Source organism: Pelodiscus sinensis, chromosome 5 (genome assembly GCF_052426305.1).
Source record: "Pelodiscus sinensis isolate ZL-2025 chromosome 5, ASM5242630v1, whole genome shotgun sequence".
Lineage (NCBI taxonomy): Eukaryota > Metazoa > Chordata > Testudines > Trionychidae > Pelodiscus > Pelodiscus sinensis.
In genome coordinates, this window is record NC_143056.1 from 87,260,235 (window position 1) to 87,280,055 (window position 19,821).

Below are 19,821 nucleotides of genomic sequence, written 5' to 3' on the forward strand. Positions count from 1 at the left end.
CCAGGCGGTCGCTTAATCAGGCGATCTTCAAACAGGACCCCGGGCGGATACTACACTCGAGCTTACCTCACCTTACGGCGCACACAGACGTACTCTCCCCCTCCCAAGACACCCCCCAGTGCGGGGGAATAGAAATTTTCAAAGTCCCGCCCGCTCGCTCACCGTCCGCCACCCTCTCCTGGCTCACGGCGACCGGAGCGAGACCGACCGACTCACCCACCCCGCGTGCCTCTTCCGGCCTACCCTCCTGTGACGGCACGTTGGGGGTTCCCCGTCTCCTGCATCCCGAAATGGCTCAAACAGACTGCACCAGCCAGTGGAATTGAGGGTGGTTTATTGCTCCTCCAGCACAGCGCAGCACAGATGTAATCTGGTTACAGGAACTGGGGCTAAGAGGCCTCAGTGCCCCCCCTTGAGATAGGGGAGTCCCAGCCCCCTCCCCAGCTCCTTATACCCTGTCTTCCAGCGAGGAACTAACTAAATTCCCTTCCAGCCCTGCCCCCCAGTCAGGGCAGCATTCCACCTTCCTTTGTTCCTCTCCATGGGGGGTGTCTGGCCACTGGTTCAACAAGTTTGGCATTACCTCTGCCTAGCGAGGTTTTCCCTGCTGGGTCTTGCTCCAGACAGCAGGGGTCACCACAGCCCAGCAAGTACCCCCACTACGTCACAGTTCTCCCCCCTCCGAGAGCGAACTGAGCAGGGTCACTCCGCTGGTGACCTAGGGAAGTTCGGGTCCTCTGTGTGGGAACCCGCCCCGGGGACATGGGTGCTCCCCTTGACTCAGGCCGGCCGTGGCAAGGCCCCACATGAGCTGGCTTCCCTCTGTCCACTCGCCGCCCCGCTCCAGGGTGACTGGCGCAGGCCTGTCCTCGGGGGTCACACCCACCCTTCCGCTGGCCTTGATCTCTGGCCAGGGTCTCTCGGGCCGGGGCCATGAGCCCAGTGAGCCTTCTCTGGACAGCCAGGGCGGCTTCTACCCCCGAAGCTCCATCCAGGGAGGTCTTCCCCTCCCATAACTCTCTCAGCAAGCCCAGAGGGTCTATCTGGGGTAGAGACCCCCAAGCCGCTTTCCTCCTGTCTTGGGCCTTCCCGCCCCTCTGGCAGGAGTCACAGGACCGGCAGTACCGCTGCACGGCTGTAAAGATTCCCAGCCAATAGAAGTGCTGGAGCAGCTTCAGCCGCGTGCTCCAGATCCCCCGGTGGCCCCCAACGGGGACATCGTGGGCCAAATACAGCAGCTTGAGGCGATACTTTCGGGGGACGACCAGCTGCCGCTGGACCCCCCATGCCCTCGCCTTCCTGGGGGGAAGCCATTCACGGAACAGGAGTCCACGCCCCCGCAGGAATCTCTCCTGGCCACCTCTCCCCCGGGGCCGAGCTGCACGGAGGCCAGCCTGGTCCCTCAGCCTCTGCAAGGAGGGGTCTGCCTGCACCTCAGCCTGGAATTCAGCTGCTGAGGCAGGGATCGGGACCTGTTCCCCACCTTTGCCTAGGTCCGGAGTCCCAGCCTGGCTGGACCCCGTGTCCACTGGGATGGGACCCTGAGGACGCTGCCCGGAGTCCTTCCCTGGACCCAGGTTGTCAGCCCCCCGCTGGCTCTGGCTCCGGGTAGTGACTAGGGCCCGCTGGGATTCATGGGGCCACTCCTCTAGGTCATTCCCCATCAGCACCTCGGTGGGCAAGTGCGGGTGCACCCCCACTTCCTTGAGGCCTTCCTTCGCCCCCCATTTCAGATGCACCCTGGCTACAGGCACCTTAAACGGGGACCCGTCTATGCCCTTCAGGGTCAGCTGCGTGTGGGGTAGTATCCGCTCTGGGGCCACTATATCGGATCGGGCCAGCGTCACCTCTGCCCCCGTGTCCCAGAAGCCCGTCACCTTCCTACCATCCACCTCCAGGGGTATGAGGCACTCGCTCCGCAGGGGCCGTCCTGCCCCCACCCGGTACACGGAGAAATCCGCCTCCTGAGAATCAGACCTCCCAGGGGAGGTGCACTGAGCATCCTTCCCCTCTCTCTGAGCTGAGGTTTGCCTGCCAGCCCCTGCCTCTGGGGCAGCCTGCTCTTCCTCCCGCCCCAGCCAGTTAACCCTGGAAAGTCCCCGGTCCTGGGACCTGGTGCACTGAGCCCTCTTGTGGCCTTTTTGCCCACAGCGATGGCAAGTTAGGCTTTGGGCTGTCTCTGTCCAGGGCCTGGCTGGTTCTCTGGGGTATCGATGACTGGTCCTGGTCCCTGGGGCTCGCCTCGGAGGTGTCTCTCTCCGTTGCTCCGCCGAGAACTGGTCTCTGCGCGATTCTCTTTCTCTCCGGGACTCCCGTTCACCCCCGGACCGGCTCTCCATGAACTCATCCGCCAGTCTCCCAGCCTCCTGGGGGTTCTCTGGTCTCCGGTCCTTGAGCCACAGCCTCAGTTTGGGTGGGCACGCTTCATAGAGCTGCTCCATCATGACCAGCTTGAGCAGCTCCTCTGCGGTCTGGGCTCCGACTCCAGACACCCACTTGCGGCAGTATTGCACCAGGCGGGGGAGGCCAGGTCCACATAGGTCTCCCGTGGCCCTTTCTGTACCCCCTGGAACTTCTTCCTGTACATCTCGGGGGTCAGCCCGAACTTGTGCAGCAGGGCCTCCTTGACTCGGTTGTAATCCCCTGGCTGTAGGTCCTCCAGCTGACTGAGCACTCCGGCCGCCTCCTGGCTCAGTGCGGGGATGAGCTCCTGCAGCCAGTCAGCTGGGGGAACCCGTTGCAGTCCACAGGCCCTCTCAAAGGCACTGAGAAACCCATCTATGTCACCCATGTCCTTCAATTGGGCCACCACGGGCCTCCCCAAGCATCTGGCAGTCCTGGGACCCTGGGGCCCATCCGCACTTGGCGCAGCCGGTGCCCCGCCGGTTCTCCGCTCTGCCATGGCCAGCTCATGCTGCCGCTGCCTCTCTCAGTCCTCTACTTCCAATTCCTTGATCCGCAGCTGGATCTCCAGCCGCCGCAGCTCTGCTTGGCTGGCCCCTGCCCTAGATGGGCTGCAGCTTGCAGGCCTCCTGGGGGAAGCTGTCTCATCTCTCCGGTGAGTTCCAGCACTCCTCCCCCTCTCTGAGCCAGACACACTCTCAGGGGGGGTCTGGCTGCTTCCCCTGGGGACAAGATCCTGGCCCTGTGGCTGGTCGTTCTCTTCTAGCTGAGCAATCAGCTGGGCCTTGGTTGCTTTCTGCACAGGCAAGCCCCTCTCTCTGCACAGCTCCACCAGCTCTGCCTTCAAGAGTCGGGCATAGGCCATCTGCCCGCGGGCCCCCTCGGTGCAGACTCACCAGTCTAGTGCTGCAGCGCCCCACGATTCCCAGGAACCGCTTCACTCTGTCTCCAGCATGCCTGGCTCCAGGGCTCTTGCTTCTCCTGCGCCTTGTCGCTCGCCGCTGGAAGCTCCAACCACGGGGTGCAGTGCATCCCACTTCTGACACCAGTGTGACGGCGCGTTGGCGGTTCCCCGTCTCCTGCACCCCGGAATGGCACAAACAGACTGCACCAGCCAGTGGAATTGAGGGTGGTTTATTGCTCCTCCAGCACAGCACAGCACAGATGTAATCTGGTTACAGGAACTGGGGCTAAGAGGCCTCAGTGCCCCTCCTTGAGATAGGGGAGTCCCAGCCCCCTCCCCAGCTCCTTATACCCTGCCTTCCAGCGAGGAACTAACTAAATTCCCTTCCAGCCCTGCGCCGCAGTCAGGGCAGCATTCCACCTTCCTTTGTTCCTCTCCATGGGGGGTGTCTGGCCACTGGTTCAACAAGTTTGGCATTACCTCTGCCTAGCGAGGTTTTCCCTGCTGGGTCTTGCTCCAGACAGCAGGGGTCACCACAGCCCAGCAAGTACCCCCACTACGTCACACCTCCCTCGCCCCACGGAGGCCCAGGTGGTGGTGGGGCGCCGGGGTCCCTCTGGGTGGCGCCCAGCTCTCCTCCCTCCCTCCCTCCTGCCTTCCTCCCTTCCCGGCAGCCCCCGGGGCTCATCTGCAGACAGGCTCCGCCCCCTCTCCCCACAGTCTTTTTGTCTTTGCCTCTGCTCTTCCGAGCCCTCACTCCCGTTCCTGATTTAAAAAAAAAAAAAAAAAAAAAAAGGAAAATGAAAATGAAAAAAAGCGGCGGCTTGCCAATGCTGCCATTGGAAAAACCTCCCCCAGGAGACCAGGGAGAGGCAGAGCAATGCCGCAGCGAGAAAGTACGCTCCGCGTCTCCCTGGTCCGCTGGGGGTTCCCCCCAGCGGACCAGGGAGACGCGGAGTGGCTTTGCTCCCTGCAGCATTGCTCGGAGTCTCCCTGGTCTGCTGGGGGGGCAGCAGACGGGGGGGGGGGCGGCAGGGGGCCAGTAGACCAGGCAGACGCAGAGCAAATGTCCAGATCCAGATCCAGATCCAGATCCAACGGAGCAGATCCACAGCCGATAGCAGAGGATCCAGTGCAGCAAAAAGGAAAGAGCAGCTGTTGCTTTAAGGCAACAGAAGAGCCTCCGCCAATAGGCAGTCTCAAAGGACGTGCCTGGGCAGGGCCTGAACAGCTGATTGCAGATCAGCTGTAGAGCGGCCGGCAGAAAAACCGCGGTAGGGGTTTAAATCCCTTCCAGGCTAAAAAAAAGAAACCGCACCCAACTGGAGCCTTTAAGGCTCCGGAGCGGTTTCCAAGGGGCCTAGAAATAAGGCTGTTGATTGCAGAGTTTTGGTGTCAGAAGCCCTAAAAAGGGCTGGATCAGACCGGGTCCCAGGGAGCAAAGGATTCGATCCCAGGCGGTCGCTTAATCAGGCGATCTTCAAACAGGACCCCGGGCGGATACTACACTCGAGCTTACCTCACCTTACGGCGCACACAGACGTACTCTCCCCCTCCCAAGACACCCCCCAGCGCGGGGGAATAGAAATTTTCTAAGTCCCGCCCGCTCGCTCACCGTCCGCCACCCTCTCCTGGCTCACGGCGACCGGAGCAAGACCGACCGACTCACCCACCCCGCGTGCCTCTTCCGGCCTACCCTCCCTCGCCCCAGGGAGGCCCAGGTGGTGGTGGGGCGCCGGGGTCCCTCTGGGCGGCGCCCAGCTCTCCTCCCTCCCTCCCTCCTGCCTTCCTCCCTTCCCGGCAGCCCCCGGGGCTCATCTGCAGACAGGCTCCGCCCCCTCTCCCCACAGTCTTTTTGTCTTTGCCTCTGCTCTTCCGAGCCCTCACTCCCGTTCCTGATTTTAAAAAAAAAAAAAAAATAAAGGAAAATGAAAATGAAAAAAAGCGGCGGCTTGCCAATGCTGCCTTTGGAAAAACCTCCCCCAGGAGACCAGGGAGAGGCAGAGCAATGCCGCAGCGAGAAAGTACGCTCCGCGTCTCCCTGGTCCGCTGGGGGTTCCCCCCAGCGGACCAGGGAGACGCGGAGTGGCTTTGCTCCCTGCAGCATTGCTCGGAGTCTCCCTGGTCTGCTGGGGGGGCAGCAGACGGGGGGGGGGGGGGGGCGGCAGGGGGCCAGTAGACCAGGCAGACGCAGAGTAAATGTCCAGATCCAGATCCAGATCCAGATCCAACGGAGCAGATCCACAGCCGATAGCAGAGGATCCAGTGCAGCAAAAGGAAAGAGCAGCTGTTGCTTTAAGGCAACAGAAGAGCCTCCGCCAATAGGCAGTCTCAAAGGACGTGCCTGGGCGGGGCCTGAACAGCTGATTGCAGATCAGCTGTAGAGCGGCCGGCAGAAAAACCGCGGTAGGGGTTTAAATCCCTTCCAGGCTAAAAAAAAGAAACCGCACACAACTGGAGCCTTTAAGGCTCCGGAGCGGTTTCCAAGGGGCCTAGAAATAAGGCTGTTGATTGCAGAGTTTTGGTGTCAGAAGCCCTAAAAAGGGCTGGATCAGACCGGGTCCCAGGGAGCAAAGGATTCGATCCCAGGCGGTTGCTTAATCAGGCGATCTTCAAACAGGACCCCGGGCGGATACTACACTCGAGCTTACCTCACCTTACGGCGCACACAGACGTACTCTCCCCCTCCCAAGACACCCCCCAGCGCGGGGGAATAGAAATTTTCTAAGTCCCGCCCGCTCGCTCACCGTCCGCCACCCTCTCCTGGCTCACGGCGACCGGAGCAAGACCGACCGACTCACCCACCCCGCGTGCCTCTTCCGGCCTACCCTCCCTTGCCCCAGGGAGGCCCAGGTGGTGGTGGGGCGCCGGGGTCCCTCTGGGCGGCGCCCAGCTCTCCTCCCTCCCTCCCTCCTGCCTTCCTCCCTTCCCGGCAGCCCCCGGGGCTCATCTGCAGACAGGCTCCGCCCCCTCTCCCCGCAGTCTTTTTGTCTTTGCCTCTGCTCTTCCGAGCCCTCACTCCCGTTCCTGATATAAAAAAAAAAAAAAAAAAAAAAAAGGAAAATGAAAATGAAAAAAAGCGGCGGCTTGCCAATGCTGCCATTGGAAAAACCTCCCCCAGGAGACCAGGGAGAGGCAGAGCAATGCCGCAGCGAGAAAGTACGCTCCGCGTCTCCCTGGTCCGCTGGGGGTTCCCCCCAGCGGACCAGGGAGACGCGGAGTGGCTTTGCTCCCTGCAGCATTGCTCGGAGTCTCCCTGGTCTGCTGGGGGGGCAGCAGACGGGGGGGGGGGGGCGGCAGGGGGCCAGTAGACCAGGCAGACGCAGAGCAAATGTCCAGATCCAGATCCAGATCCAGATCCAGATCCAACGGAGCAGATCCACAGCCGATAGCAGAGGATCCAGTGCAGCAAAAAGGAAAGAGCAGCTGTTGCTTTAAGGCAACAGAAGAGCCTCCGCCAATAGGCAGTCTCAAAGGACGTGCCTGGGCGGGGCCTGAACAGCTGATTGCAGATCAGCTGTAGAGCGGCCGGCAGAAAAACCGCGGTAGGGGTTTAAATCCCTTCCAGGCTAAAAAAAAGAAACCGCACACAACTGGAGCCTTTAAGGCTCCGGAGCGGTTTCCAAGGGGCCTAGAAATAAGGCTGTTGATTGCAGAGTTTTGGTGTCAGAAGCCCTAAAAAGGGCTGGATCAGACCGGGTCCCAGGGAGCAAAGGATTCGATCCCAGGCGGTTGCTTAATCAGGCGATCTTCAAACAGGACCCCGGGCGGATACTACACTCGAGCTTACCTCACCTTCCGGCGCACACAGACGTACTCTCCCCCTCCCAAGACACCCCCAGCGCGGGGGAATAGAAATTTTCTAAGTCCCGCCCGCTCGCTCACCGTCCGCCACCCTCTCCTGGCTCACGGCGACCGGAGCAAGACCGACCGACTCACCCACCCCGCGTGCCTCTTCCGGCCTACCCTCCCTCGCCCCAGGGAGGCCCAGGTGGTGGTGGGGCGCCGGGGTCCCTCTGGGCGGCGCCCAGCTCTCCTCCCTCCCTCCCGCCTTCCTCCCTTCCCGGCAGCCCCCGGGGCTCATCTGCAGACAGGCTCCGCCCCCTCTCCCCACAGTCTTTTTGTCTTTGCCTCTGCTCTTCCGAGCCCTCACTCCCGTTCCTGATTTAAAAAAAAATAAAAAAAAAATAAAGGAAAATGAAAATGAAAAAAAGCGGCGGCTTGCCAATGCTGCCTTTGGAAAAACCTCCCCCAGGAGACCAGGGAGAGGCAGAGCAATGCCGCAGCGAGAAAGTACGCTCCGCGTCTCCCTGGTCCGCTGGGGGTTCCCCCCAGCGGACCAGGGAGACGCGGAGTGGCTTTGCTCCCTGCAGCATTGCTCGGAGTCTCCCTGGTCTGCTGGGGGGACAGCAGACGGGGGGGGGGGGCGGCAGGGGGCCAGTAGACCAGGCAGACGCAGAGCAAATGTCCAGATCCAGATCCAGATCCAGATCCAACGGAGCAGATCCACAGCCGATAGCAGAGGATCCAGTGCAGCAAAAAGGAAAGAGCAGCTGTTGCTTTAAGGCAACAGAAGAGCCTCCGCCAATAGGCAGTCTCAAAGGACGTGCCTGGGCGGGGCCGGCAGAAAAACCGCGGTAGGGGTTTAAATCCCTTCCAGGCTAAAAAAAAGAAACCGCACACAACTGGAGCCTTTAAGGCTCCGGAGCGGTTTCCAAGGGGCCTAGAAATAAGGCTGTTGATTGCAGAGTTTTGGTGTCAGAAGCCCTAAAAAGGGCTGGATCAGACCGGGTCCCAGGGAGCAAAGGATTCGATCTCAGGCGGTCGCTTAATCAGGCGATCTTCAAACAGGACCCCGGGCGGATACTACACTCGAGCTTACCTCACCTTACGGCGCACACAGACGTACTCTCCCCCTCCCAAGACATCCCCCAGCGCGGGGGAATAGAAATTTTCTAAGTCCCGCCCGCTCGCTCACCGTCCGCCACCCTCTCCTGGCTCACGGCGACCGGAGCAAGACCGACCGACTCACCCACCCCGCGTGCCTCTTCCGGCCTACCCTCCCTCGCCCCAGGGAGGCCCAGGTGGTGGTGGGGCGCCGGGGTCCCTCTGGGCGGCGCCCAGCTCTCCTCCCTCCCTCCCTCCTGCCTTCCTCCCTTCCCGGCAGCCCCCGGGGCTCATCTGCAGACAGGCTCCGCCCCCTCTCCCCACAGTCTTTTTGTCTTTGCCTCTGCTCTTCCGAGCCCTCACTCCCGTTCCTGATTTTAAAAAAAAAATGGAAAATGAAAAAAAGCGGCGGCTTGCCAATGCTGCCTTTGGAAAAACCTCCCCCAGGAGACCAGGGAGAGGCAGAGCAATGCCGCAGCGAGAAAGTACGCTCCGCGTCTCCCTGGTCCGCTGGGGGTTCCCCCCAGCGGACCAGGGAGACGCGGAGTGGCTTTGCTCCCTGCAGCATTGCTCGGAGTCTCCCTGGTCTGCTGGGGGGGCAGCAGACGGGGGGGGGGGGGCGGCAGGGGGCCAGTAGACCAGGCAGACGCAGAGCAAATGTCCAGATCCAGATCCAGATCCAGATCCAACGGAGCAGATCCACAGCCGATAGCAGAGGATCCAGTGCAGCAAAAAGGAGAGAGCAGCTGTTGCTTTAAGGCAACAGAAGAGCCTCCGCCAATAGGCAGTCTCAAAGGACGTGCCTGGGCGGGGCCTGAACAGCTGATTGCAGATCAGCTGTAGAGCGGCCGGCAGAAAAACCGCGGTAGGGGTTTAAATCCCTTCCAGGCTAAAAAAAAGAAACCGCACACAACTGGAGCCTTTAAGGCTCCGGAGCGGTTTCCAAGGGGCCTAGAAATAAGGCTGTTGATTGCAGAGTTTTGGTGTCAGAAGCCCTAAAAAGGGCTGGATCAGACCGGGTCCCAGGGAGCAAAGGATTCGATCCCAGGCGGTCGCTTAATCAGGCGATCTTCAAACAGGACCCCGGGCGGATACTACACTCGAGCTTACCTCACCTTACGGCGCACACAGACGTACTCTCCCCCTCCCAAGACACCCCCCAGCGCGGGGGAATAGAAATTTTCTAAGTCCCGCCCGCTCGCTCACCGTCCGCCACCCTCTCCTGGCTCACGGCGACCGGAGCAAGACCGACCGACTCACCCACCCCGCGTGCCTCTTCCGGCCTACCCTCCCTCGCCCCAGGGAGGCCCAGGTGGTGGTGGGGCGCCGGGGTCCCTCTGGGCGGCGCCCAGCTCTCCTCCCTCCCTCCCTCCTGCCTTCCTCCCTTCCCGGCAGCCCCCGGGGCTCATCTGCAGACAGGCTCCGCCCCCTCTCCCCACAGTCTTTTTGTCTTTGCCTCTGCTCTTCCGAGCCCTCACTCCCGTTCCTGATTTAAAAAAAAAAATGGAAAATGAAAAAAAGCGGCGGCTTGCCAATGCTGCCTTTGGAAAAACCTCCCCCAGGAGACCAGGGAGAGGCAGAGCAATGCCGCAGCGAGAAAGTACGCTCCGCGTCTCCCTGGTCCGCTGGGGGGGCAGCAGACGGGGGGGGGGGGGGCGGCAGGGGGCCAGTAGACCAGGCAGACGCGGAGCAAATGTCCAGATCCAGATCCAGATCCAGATCCAACGGAGCAGATCCACAGCCGATAGCAGAGGATCCAGTGCAGCAAAAAGGAAAGAGCAGCTGTTGCTTTAAGGCAGGGGTCTCCAAACTACGGCCCGGGGGCCGGATGCGGCCCGCGAGGCCCTCTCATCCGGCCCGTGGAGACCTTTTTGGATTCAAAGGCAGAAGAAGTGAGATTGTTTCAAAACCCATTTGAAGCAGATGTGGCCAGTTGCCCAGATGAACTGCAGCTGGAAGTCATTGAGTTGCAAGCAAATGACCTCCTTAGGGACAAGTTCAAAATAGGACTGGTGGGTTTTTACCAGTTTTTGCCCAAGGAAGACTTTCCTAATGTCAAAACTTTTGCATCAAGGTACCTTTTAATCTTTGGAACATACCTGTGTGAACAAACATTTTCAAGAATGAAATACGTGAAGAACAATTTGAGAACAAACTTGTCCGATGATAATCTCAGGTCACTGTTGATGTTAGGGACAACAAATCTAAAGCGAGAAATGTCTGCTATTTTGGCATCCAGGAAACAATTTCACCATTCACACTAATACAGGTGTTCATGTGTAGTGTATGAATGTGTTATTAAATAATAACTGAATAAAATAATATTAAATAAATAATTAAAAACAACATCCATGTTTTGATTGTTTTTTATTTGGACCTCAAGTGTGTAGTCGGCCCCCGAACTGCTGTTTGATAGTTAATGCGGCCCTCGGGCTGAAAAGTTTGGAGACCCCTGCTTTAAGGCAACAGAAGAGCCTCCGCCAATAGGCAGTCTCAAAGGACGTGCCTGGGTGGGGCCTGAACAGCTGATTGCAGATCAGCTGTAGAGCGGCCGGCAGAAAAACCGCGGTAGGGGTTTAAATCCCTTCCAGGCTAAAAAAAAGAAACCGCACACAACTGGAGCCTTTAAGGCTCCGGAGCGGTTTCCAAGGGGCCTAGAAATAAGGCTGTTGATTGCAGAGTTTTGGTGTCAGAAGCCCTAAAAAGGGCTGGATCAGACCGGGTCCCAGGGAGCAAAGGATTCGATCCCAGGCGGTTGCTTAATCAGGCGATCTTCAAACAGGACCCCGGGCGGATACTACACTCGAGCTTACCTCACCTTACGGCGCACACAGACGTACTCTCCCCCTCCCAAGACACCCCCCAGCGCGGGGGAATAGAAATTTTCTAAGTCCCGCCCGCTCGCTCACCGTCCGCCACCCTCTCCTGGCTCACGGCGACCGGAGCAAGACCGACCGACTCACCCACCCCGCGTGCCTCTTCCGGCCTACCCTCCCTCGCCCCAGGGAGGCCCAGGTGGTGGTGGGGCGCCGGGGTCCCTCTGGGCGGCGCCCAGCTCTCCTCCCTCCCTCCCTCCTGCCTTCCTCCCTTCCCGGCAGCCCCCGGGGCTCATCTGCAGACAGGCTCCGCCCCCTCTCCCCACAGTCTTTTTGTCTTTGCCTCTGCTCTTCCGAGCCCTCACTCCCGTTCCTGATTTAAAAAAAAAAATGGAAAATGAAAAAAAGCGGCGGCTTGCCAATGCTGCCTTTGGAAAAACCTCCCCCAGGAGACCAGGGAGAGGCAGAGCAATGCCGCAGCGAGAAAGTACGCTCCGCGTCTCCCTGGTCCGCTGGGGGTTCCCCCCAGCGGACCAGGGAGACGCGGAGTGGCTTTCCTCCCTGCAGCATTGCTCGGAGTCTCCCTGGTCTGCTGGGGGGGCAGCAGACGGGGGGGGGGGGGCGGCAGGGGGCCAGTAGACCAGGCAGACGCAGAGCAAATGTCCAGATCCAGATCCAGATCCAGATCCAACGGAGCAGATCCACAGCCGATAGCAGAGGATCCAGTGCAGCAAAAAGGAAAGAGCAGCTGTTGCTTTAAGGCAACAGAAGAGCCTCCGCCAATAGGCAGTCTCAAAGGACGTGCCTGGGCGGGGCCTGAACAGCTGATTGCAGATCAGCTGTAGAGCGGCCGGCAGAAAAACCGCGGTAGGGGTTTAAATCCCTTCCAGGCTAAAAAAAAGAAACCGCACACAACTGGAGCCTTTAAGGCTCCGGAGCGGTTTCCAAGGGGCCTAGAAATAAGGCTGTTGATTGCAGAGTTTTGGTGTCAGAAGCCCTAAAAAGGGCTGGATCAGACCGGGTCCCAGGGAGCAAAGGATTCGATCCCAGGCGGTTGCTTAATCAGGCGATCTTCAAACAGGACCCCGGGCGGATACTACACTCGAGCTTACCTCACCTTACGGCGCACACAGACGTACTCTCCCCCTCCCAAGACACCCCCCAGCGCGGGGGAATAGAAATTTTCTAAGTCCCGCCCGCTCGCTCACCGTCCGCCACCCTCTCCTGGCTCACGGCGACCGGAGCAAGACCGACCGACTCACCCACCCCGCGTGCCTCTTCCGGCCTACCCTCCCTCGCCCCAGGGAGGCCCAGGTGGTGGTGGGGCGCCGGGGTCCCTCTGGGCGGCGCCCAGCTCTCCTCCCTCCCTCCCTCCTGCCTTCCTCCCTTCCCGGCAGCCCCCGGGGCTCATCTGCAGACAGGCTCCGCCCCCTCTCCCCACAGTCTTTTTGTCTTTGCCTCTGCTCTTCCGAGCCCTCACTCCCGTTCCTGATTTAAAAAAAAAAAAAAAAAAAAAAGGAAAATGAAAATGAAAAAAAGCGGCGGCTTGCCAATGCTGCCTTTGGAAAAACCTCCCCCAGGAGACCAGGGAGAGGCAGAGCAATGCCGCAGCGAGAAAGTACGCTCCGCGTCTCCCTGGTCCGCTGGGGGTTCCCCCCAGCGGACCAGGGAGACGCGGAGTGGCTTTGCTCCCTGCAGCATTGCTCGGAGTCTCCCTGGTCTGCTGGAGGGGGCAGCAGACGGGGGGGGGGGGGGGGCGGCAGGGGGCCAGTAGACCAGGCAGACGCAGAGCAAATGTCCAGATCCAGATCCAGATCCAGATCCAACGGAGCAGATCCACAGCCGATAGCAGAGGATCCAGTGCAGCAAAAAGGAAAGAGCAGCTGTTGCTTTAAGGCAACAGAAGAGCCTCCGCCAATAGGCAGTCTCAAAGGACGTGCCTGGGCGGGGCCTGAACAGCTGATTGCAGATCAGCTGTAGAGCGGCCGGCAGAAAAACCCCGGTAGGGGTTTAAATCTCTTCCAGGCTAAAAAAAAAGAAACCGCACCCAACTGGAGCCTTTAAGGCTCCGGAGCGGTTTCCAAGGGGCCTAGAAATAAGGCTGTTGATTGCAGAGTTTTGGTGTCAGAAGCCCTAAAAAGGGCTGGATCAGACCGGGTCCCAGGGAGCAAAGGATTCGATCCCAGGCGGTCGCTTAATCAGGCGATCTTCAAACAGGACCCCGGGCGGATACTACACTCGAGCTTACCTCACCTTACGGCGCACACAGACGTACTCTCCCCCTCCCAAGACACCCCCCAGCGCGGGGGAATAGAAATTTTCTAAGTCCCACCCGCTCGCTCACCGTCCGCCACCCTCTCCTGGCTCACGGCGACCGGAGCAAGACCGACCGACTCACCCACCCCGCGTGCCTCTTCCGGCCTACCCTCCCTCGCCCCAGGGAGGCCCAGGTGGTGGTGGGGCGCCGGGGTCCCTCTGGGCGGCGCCCAGCTCTCCTCCCTCCCTCCCTCCTGCCTTCCTCCCTTCCCGGCAGCCCCCGGGGCTCATCTGCAGACAGGCTCCGCCCCCTCTCCCCACAGTCTTTTTGTCTTTGCCTCTGCTCTTCCGAGCCCTCACTCCCGTTCCTGATTTAAAAAAAAAAAATGGAAAATGAAAAAAAGCGGCGGCTTGCCAATGCTGCCTTTGGAAAAACCTCCCCCAGGAGACCAGGGAGAGGCAGAGCAATGCCGCAGCGAGAAAGTACGCTCCGCGTCTCCCTGGTCCGCTGGGGGTTCCCCCCAGCGGACCAGGGAGACGCGGAGTGGCTTTGCTCCCTGCAGCATTGCTCGGAGTCTCCCTGGTCTGCTGGGGGGGCAGCAGACGGGGGGGGGGGGGGGCGGCAGGGGGCCAGTAGACCAGGCAGACGCAGAGCAAATGTCCAGATCCAGATCCAGATCCAGATCCAACGGAGCAGATCCACAGCCGATAGCAGAGGATCCAGTGCAGCAAAAGGAAAGAGCAGCTGTTGCTTTAAGGCAACAGAAGAGCCTCCGCCAATAGGCAGTCTCAAAGGACGTGCCTGGGCGGGGCCTGAACAGCTGATTGCAGATCAGCTGTAGAGCGGCCGGCAGAAAAACCGCGGTAGGGGTTTAAATCCCTTCCAGGCTAAAAAAAAGAAACCGCACACAACTGGAGCCTTTAAGGCTCCGGAGCGGTTTCCAAGGGGCCTAGAAATAAGGCTGTTGATTGCAGAGTTTTGGTGTCAGAAGCCCTAAAAAGGGCTGGATCAGACCGGGTCCCAGGGAGCAAAGGATTCGATCCCAGGCGGTCGCTTAATCAGGCGATCTTCAAACAGGACCCCGGGCGGATACTACACTCGAGCTTACCTCACCTTACGGCGCACACAGACGTACTCTCCCCCTCCCAAGACACCCCCCAGCGCGGGGGAATAGAAATTTTCTAAGTCCCGCCCGCTCGCTCACCGTCCGCCACCCTCTCCTGGCTCACGGCGACCGGAGCAAGACCGACCGACTCACCCACCCCGCGTGCCTCTTCCGGCCTACCCTCCCTCGCCCCAGGGAGGCCCAGGTGGTGGTGGGGCGCCGGGGTCCCTCTGGGCGGCGCCCAGCTCTCCTCCCTCCCTCCCTCCTGCCTTCCTCCCTTCCCGGCAGCCCCCGGGGCTCATCTGCAGACAGGCTCCGCCCCCTCTCCCCACAGTCTTTTTGTCTTTGCCTCTGCTCTTCCGAGCCCTCACTCCCGTTCCTGATTTAAAAAAAAAAAAAAAAAAAAAAGGAAAATGAAAATGAAAAAAAGCGGCGGCTTGCCAATGCTGCCTTTGGAAAAACCTCCCCCAGGAGACCAGGGAGAGGCAGAGCAATGCCGCAGCGAGAAAGTACGCTCCGCGTCTCCCTGGTCCGCTGGGGGTTCCCCCCAGCGGACCAGGGAGACGCGGAGTGGCTTTGCTCCCTGCAGCATTGCTCGGAGTCTCCCTGGTCTGCTGGAGGGGGCAGCAGACGGGGGGGGGGGGGGGGCGGCAGGGGGCCAGTAGACCAGGCAGACGCAGAGCAAATGTCCAGATCCAGATCCAGATCCAGATCCAACGGAGCAGATCCACAGCCGATAGCAGAGGATCCAGTGCAGCAAAAGGAAAGAGCAGCTGTTGCTTTAAGGCAACAGAAGAGCCTCCGCCAATAGGCAGTCTCAAAGGACGTGCCTGGGCGGGGCCTGAACAGCTGATTGCAGATCAGCTGTAGAGCGGCCGGCAGAAAAACCCCGGTAGGGGTTTAAATCTCTTCCAGGCTAAAAAAAAAGAAACCGCACCCAACTGGAGCCTTTAAGGCTCCGGAGCGGTTTCCAAGGGGCCTAGAAATAAGGCTGTTGATTGCAGAGTTTTGGTGTCAGAAGCCCTAAAAAGGGCTGGATCAGACCGGGTCCCAGGGAGCAAAGGATTCGATCCCAGGCGGTCGCTTAATCAGGCGATCTTCAAACAGGACCCCGGGCGGATACTACACTCGAGCTTACCTCACCTTACGGCGCACACAGACGTACTCTCCCCCTCCCAAGACACCCCCCAGCGCGGGGGAATAGAAATTTTCTAAGTCCCACCCGCTCGCTCACCGTCCGCCACCCTCTCCTGGCTCACGGCGACCGGAGCAAGACCGACCGACTCACCCACCCCGCGTGCCTCTTCCGGCCTACCCTCCCTCGCCCCAGGGAGGCCCAGGTGGTGGTGGGGCGCCGGGGTCCCTCTGGGCGGCGCCCAGCTCTCCTCCCTCCCTCCCTCCTGCCTTCCTCCCTTCCCGGCAGCCCCCGGGGCTCATCTGCAGACAGGCTCCGCCCCCTCTCCCCACAGTCTTTTTGTCTTTGCCTCTGCTCTTCCGAGCCCTCACTCCCGTTCCTGATTTAAAAAAAAAAAATGGAAAATGAAAAAAAGCGGCGGCTTGCCAATGCTGCCTTTGGAAAAACCTCCCCCAGGAGACCAGGGAGAGGCAGAGCAATGCCGCAGCGAGAAAGTACGCTCCGCGTCTCCCTGGTCCGCTGGGGGTTCCCCCCAGCGGACCAGGGAGACGCGGAGTGGCTTTGCTCCCTGCAGCATTGCTCGGAGTCTCCCTGGTCTGCTGGGGGGGGCAGCAGACGGGGGGGGGGGCGGCAGGGGGCCAGTAGACCAGGCAGACGCAGAGCAAATGTCCAGATCCAGATCCAGATCCAGATCCAACGGAGCAGATCCACAGCCGATAGCAGAGGATCCAGTGCAGCAAAAAGGAAAGAGCAGCTGTTGCTTTAAGGCAACAGAAGAGCCTCCGCCAATAGGCAGTCTCAAAGGACGTGCCTGGGCGGGGCCTGAACAGCTGATTGCAGATCAGCTGTAGAGCGGCCGGCAGAAAAACCGCGGTAGGGGTTTAAATCCCTTCCAGGCTAAAAAAAAGAAACCGCACACAACTGGAGCCTTTAAGGCTCCGGAGCGGTTTCCAAGGGGCCTAGAAATAAGGCTGTTGATTGCAGAGTTTTGGTGTCAGAAGCCCTAAAAAGGGCTGGATCAGACCGGGTCCCAGGGAGCAAAGGATTCGATCCCAGGCGGTTGCTTAATCAGGCGATCTTCAAACAGGACCCCGGGCGGATACTACACTCGAGCTTACCTCACCTTACGGCGCACACAGACGTACTCTCCCCCTCCCAAGACACCCCCCAGCGCGGGGGAATAGAAATTTTCTAAGTCCCGCCCGCTCGCTCACCGTCCGCCACCCTCTCCTGGCTCACGGCGACCGGAGCAAGACCGACCGACTCACCCACCCCGCGTGCCTCTTCCGGCCTACCCTCCCTCGCCCCAGGGAGGCCCAGGTGGTGGTGGGGCGCCGGGGTCCCTCTGGGCGGCGCCCAGCTCTCCTCCCTCCCTCCCTCCTGCCTTCCTCCCTTCCCGGCAGCCCCCGGGGCTCATCTGCAGACAGGCTCCGCCCCCTCTCCCCACAGTCTTTTTGTCTTTGCCTCTGCTCTTCCGAGCCCTCACTCCCGTTCCTGATTTAAAAAAAAAAAAAAAAAAAAAAGGAAAATGAAAATGAAAAAAAGCGGCGGCTTGCCAATGCTGCCTTTGGAAAAACCTCCCCCAGGAGACCAGGGAGAGGCAGAGCAATGCCGCAGCGAGAAAGTACGCTCCGCGTCTCCCTGGTCCGCTGGGGGTTCCCCCCAGCGGACCAGGGAGACGCGGAGTGGCTTTGCTCCCTGCAGCATTGCTCGGAGTCTCCCTGGTCTGCTGGAGGGGGCAGCAGACGGGGGGGGGGGGGGCGGCAGGGGGCCAGTAGACCAGGCAGACGCAGAGCAAATGTCCAGATCCAGATCCAGATCCAGATCCAACGGAGCAGATCCACAGCCGATAGCAGAGGATCCAGTGCAGCAAAAGGAAAGAGCAGCTGTTGCTTTAAGGCAACAGAAGAGCCTCCGCCAATAGGCAGTCTCAAAGGACGTGCCTGGGCGGGGCCTGAACAGCTGATTGCAGATCAGCTGTAGAGCGGCCGGCAGAAAAACCCCGGTAGGGGTTTAAATCTCTTCCAGGCTAAAAAAAAAGAAACCGCACCCAACTGGAGCCTTTAAGGCTCCGGAGCGGTTTCCAAGGGGCCTAGAAATAAGGCTGTTGATTGCAGAGTTTTGGTGTCAGAAGCCCTAAAAAGGGCTGGATCAGACCGGGTCCCAGGGAACAAAGGATTCGATCCCAGGCGGTCGCTTAATCAGGCGATCTTCAAACAGGACCCCGGGCGGATACTACACTCGAGCTTACCTCACCTTACGGCGCACACAGACGTACTCTCCCCCTCCCAAGACACCCCCCAGCGCGGGGGAATAGAAATTTTCTAAGTCCCACCCGCTCGCTCACCGTCCGCCACCCTCTCCTGGCTCACGGCGACCGGAGCAAGACCGACCGACTCACCCACCCCGCGTGCCTCTTCCGGCCTACCCTCCCTCGCCCCAGGGAGGCCCAGGTGGTGGTGGGGCGCCGGGGTCCCTCTGGGCGGCGCCCAGCTCTCCTCCCTCCCTCCCTCCTGCCTTCCTCCCTTCCCGGCAGCCCCCGGGGCTCATCTGCAGACAGGCTCCGCCCCCTCTCCCCACAGTCTTTTTGTCTTTGCCTCTGCTCTTCCGAGCCCTCACTCCCGTTCCTGATTTAAAAAAAAAGGAAAATGAAAATGAAAAAAAGCGGCGGCTTGCCAATGCTGCCTTTGGAAAAACCTCCCCCAGGAGACCAGGGAGAGGCAGAGCAATGCCGCAGCGAGAAAGTACGCTCCGCGTCTCCCTGGTCCGCTGGGGGTTCCCCCCAGCGGACCAGGGAGACGCGGAGTGGCTTTGCTCCCTGCAGCATTGCTCGGAGTCTCCCTGGTCTGCTGGGGGGGCAGCAGACGGGGGGGGGGGGCGGCAGGGGGCCAGTAGACCAGGCAGACGCAGAGCAAATGTCCAGATCCAGATCCAGATCCAGATCCAACGGAGCAGATCCACAGCCGATAGCAGAGGATCCAGTGCAGCAAAAAGGAAAGAGCAGCTGTTGCTTTAAGGCAACAGAAGAGCCTCCGCCAATAGGCAGTCTCAAAGGACGTGCCTGGGCGGGGCCTGAACAGCTGATTGCAGATCAGCTGTAGAGCGGCCGGCAGAAAAACCGCGGTAGGGGTTTAAATCCCTTCCAGGCTAAAAAAAAGAAACCGCACACAACTGGAGCCTTTAAGGCTCCGGAGCGGTTTCCAAGGGGCCTAGAAATAAGGCTGTTGATTGCAGAGTTTTGGTGTCAGAAGCCCTAAAAAGGGCTGGATCAGACCGGGTCCCAGGGAGCAAAGGATTCGATCCCAGGCGGTTGCTTAATCAGGCGATCTTCAAACAGGACCCCGGGCGGATACTACACTCGAGCTTACCTCACCTTACGGCGCACACAGACGTACTCTCCCCCTCCCAAGACACCCCCCAGCGCGGGGGAATAGAAATTTTCTAAGTCCCGCCCGCTCGCTCACCGTCCGCCACCCTCTCCTGGCTCACGGCGACCGGAGCAAGACCGACCGACTCACCCACCCCGCGTGCCTCTTCCGGCCTACCCTCCCTCGCCCCAGGGAGGCCCAGGTGGTGGTGGGGCGCCGGGGTCCCTCTGGGCGGCGCCCAGCTCTCCTCCCTCCCTCCCTCCTGCCTTCCTCCCTTCCCGGCAGCCCCCGGGGCTCATCTGCAGACAGGCTCCGCCCCCTCTCCCCACAGTCTTTTTGTCTTTGCCTCTGCTCTTCCGAGCCCTCACTCCCGTTCCTGATTTAAAAAAAAAGGAAAATGAAAATGAAAAAAAGCGGCGGCTTGCCAATGCTGCCTTTGGAAAAACCTCCCCCAGGAGACCAGGGAGAGGCAGAGCAATGCCGCAGCGAGAAAGTACGCTCCGCGTCTCCCTGGTCCGCTGGGGGTTCCCCCCAGCGGACCAGGGAGACGCGGAGTGGCTTTGCTCCCTGCAGCATTGCTCGGAGTCTCCCTGGTCTGCTGGGGGGGCAGCAGACGGGGGGGGGGGGGCGGCAGGGGGCCAGTAGACCAGGCAGACGCAGAGCAAATGTCCAGATCCAGATCCAGATCCAGATCCAGATCCAGATCCAACGGAGCAGATCCACAGCCGATAGCAGAGGATCCAGTGCAGCAAAAAGGAAAGAGCAGCTGTTGCTTTAAGGCAACAGAAGAGCCTCCGCCAATAGGCAGTCTCAAAGGACGTGCCTGGGCGGGGCCTGAACAGCTGATTGCAGATCAGCTGTAGAGCGGCCGGCAGAAAAACCGCGGTAGGGGTTTAAATCCCTTCCAGGCTAAAAAAAAGAAACCGCACACAACTGGAGCCTTTAA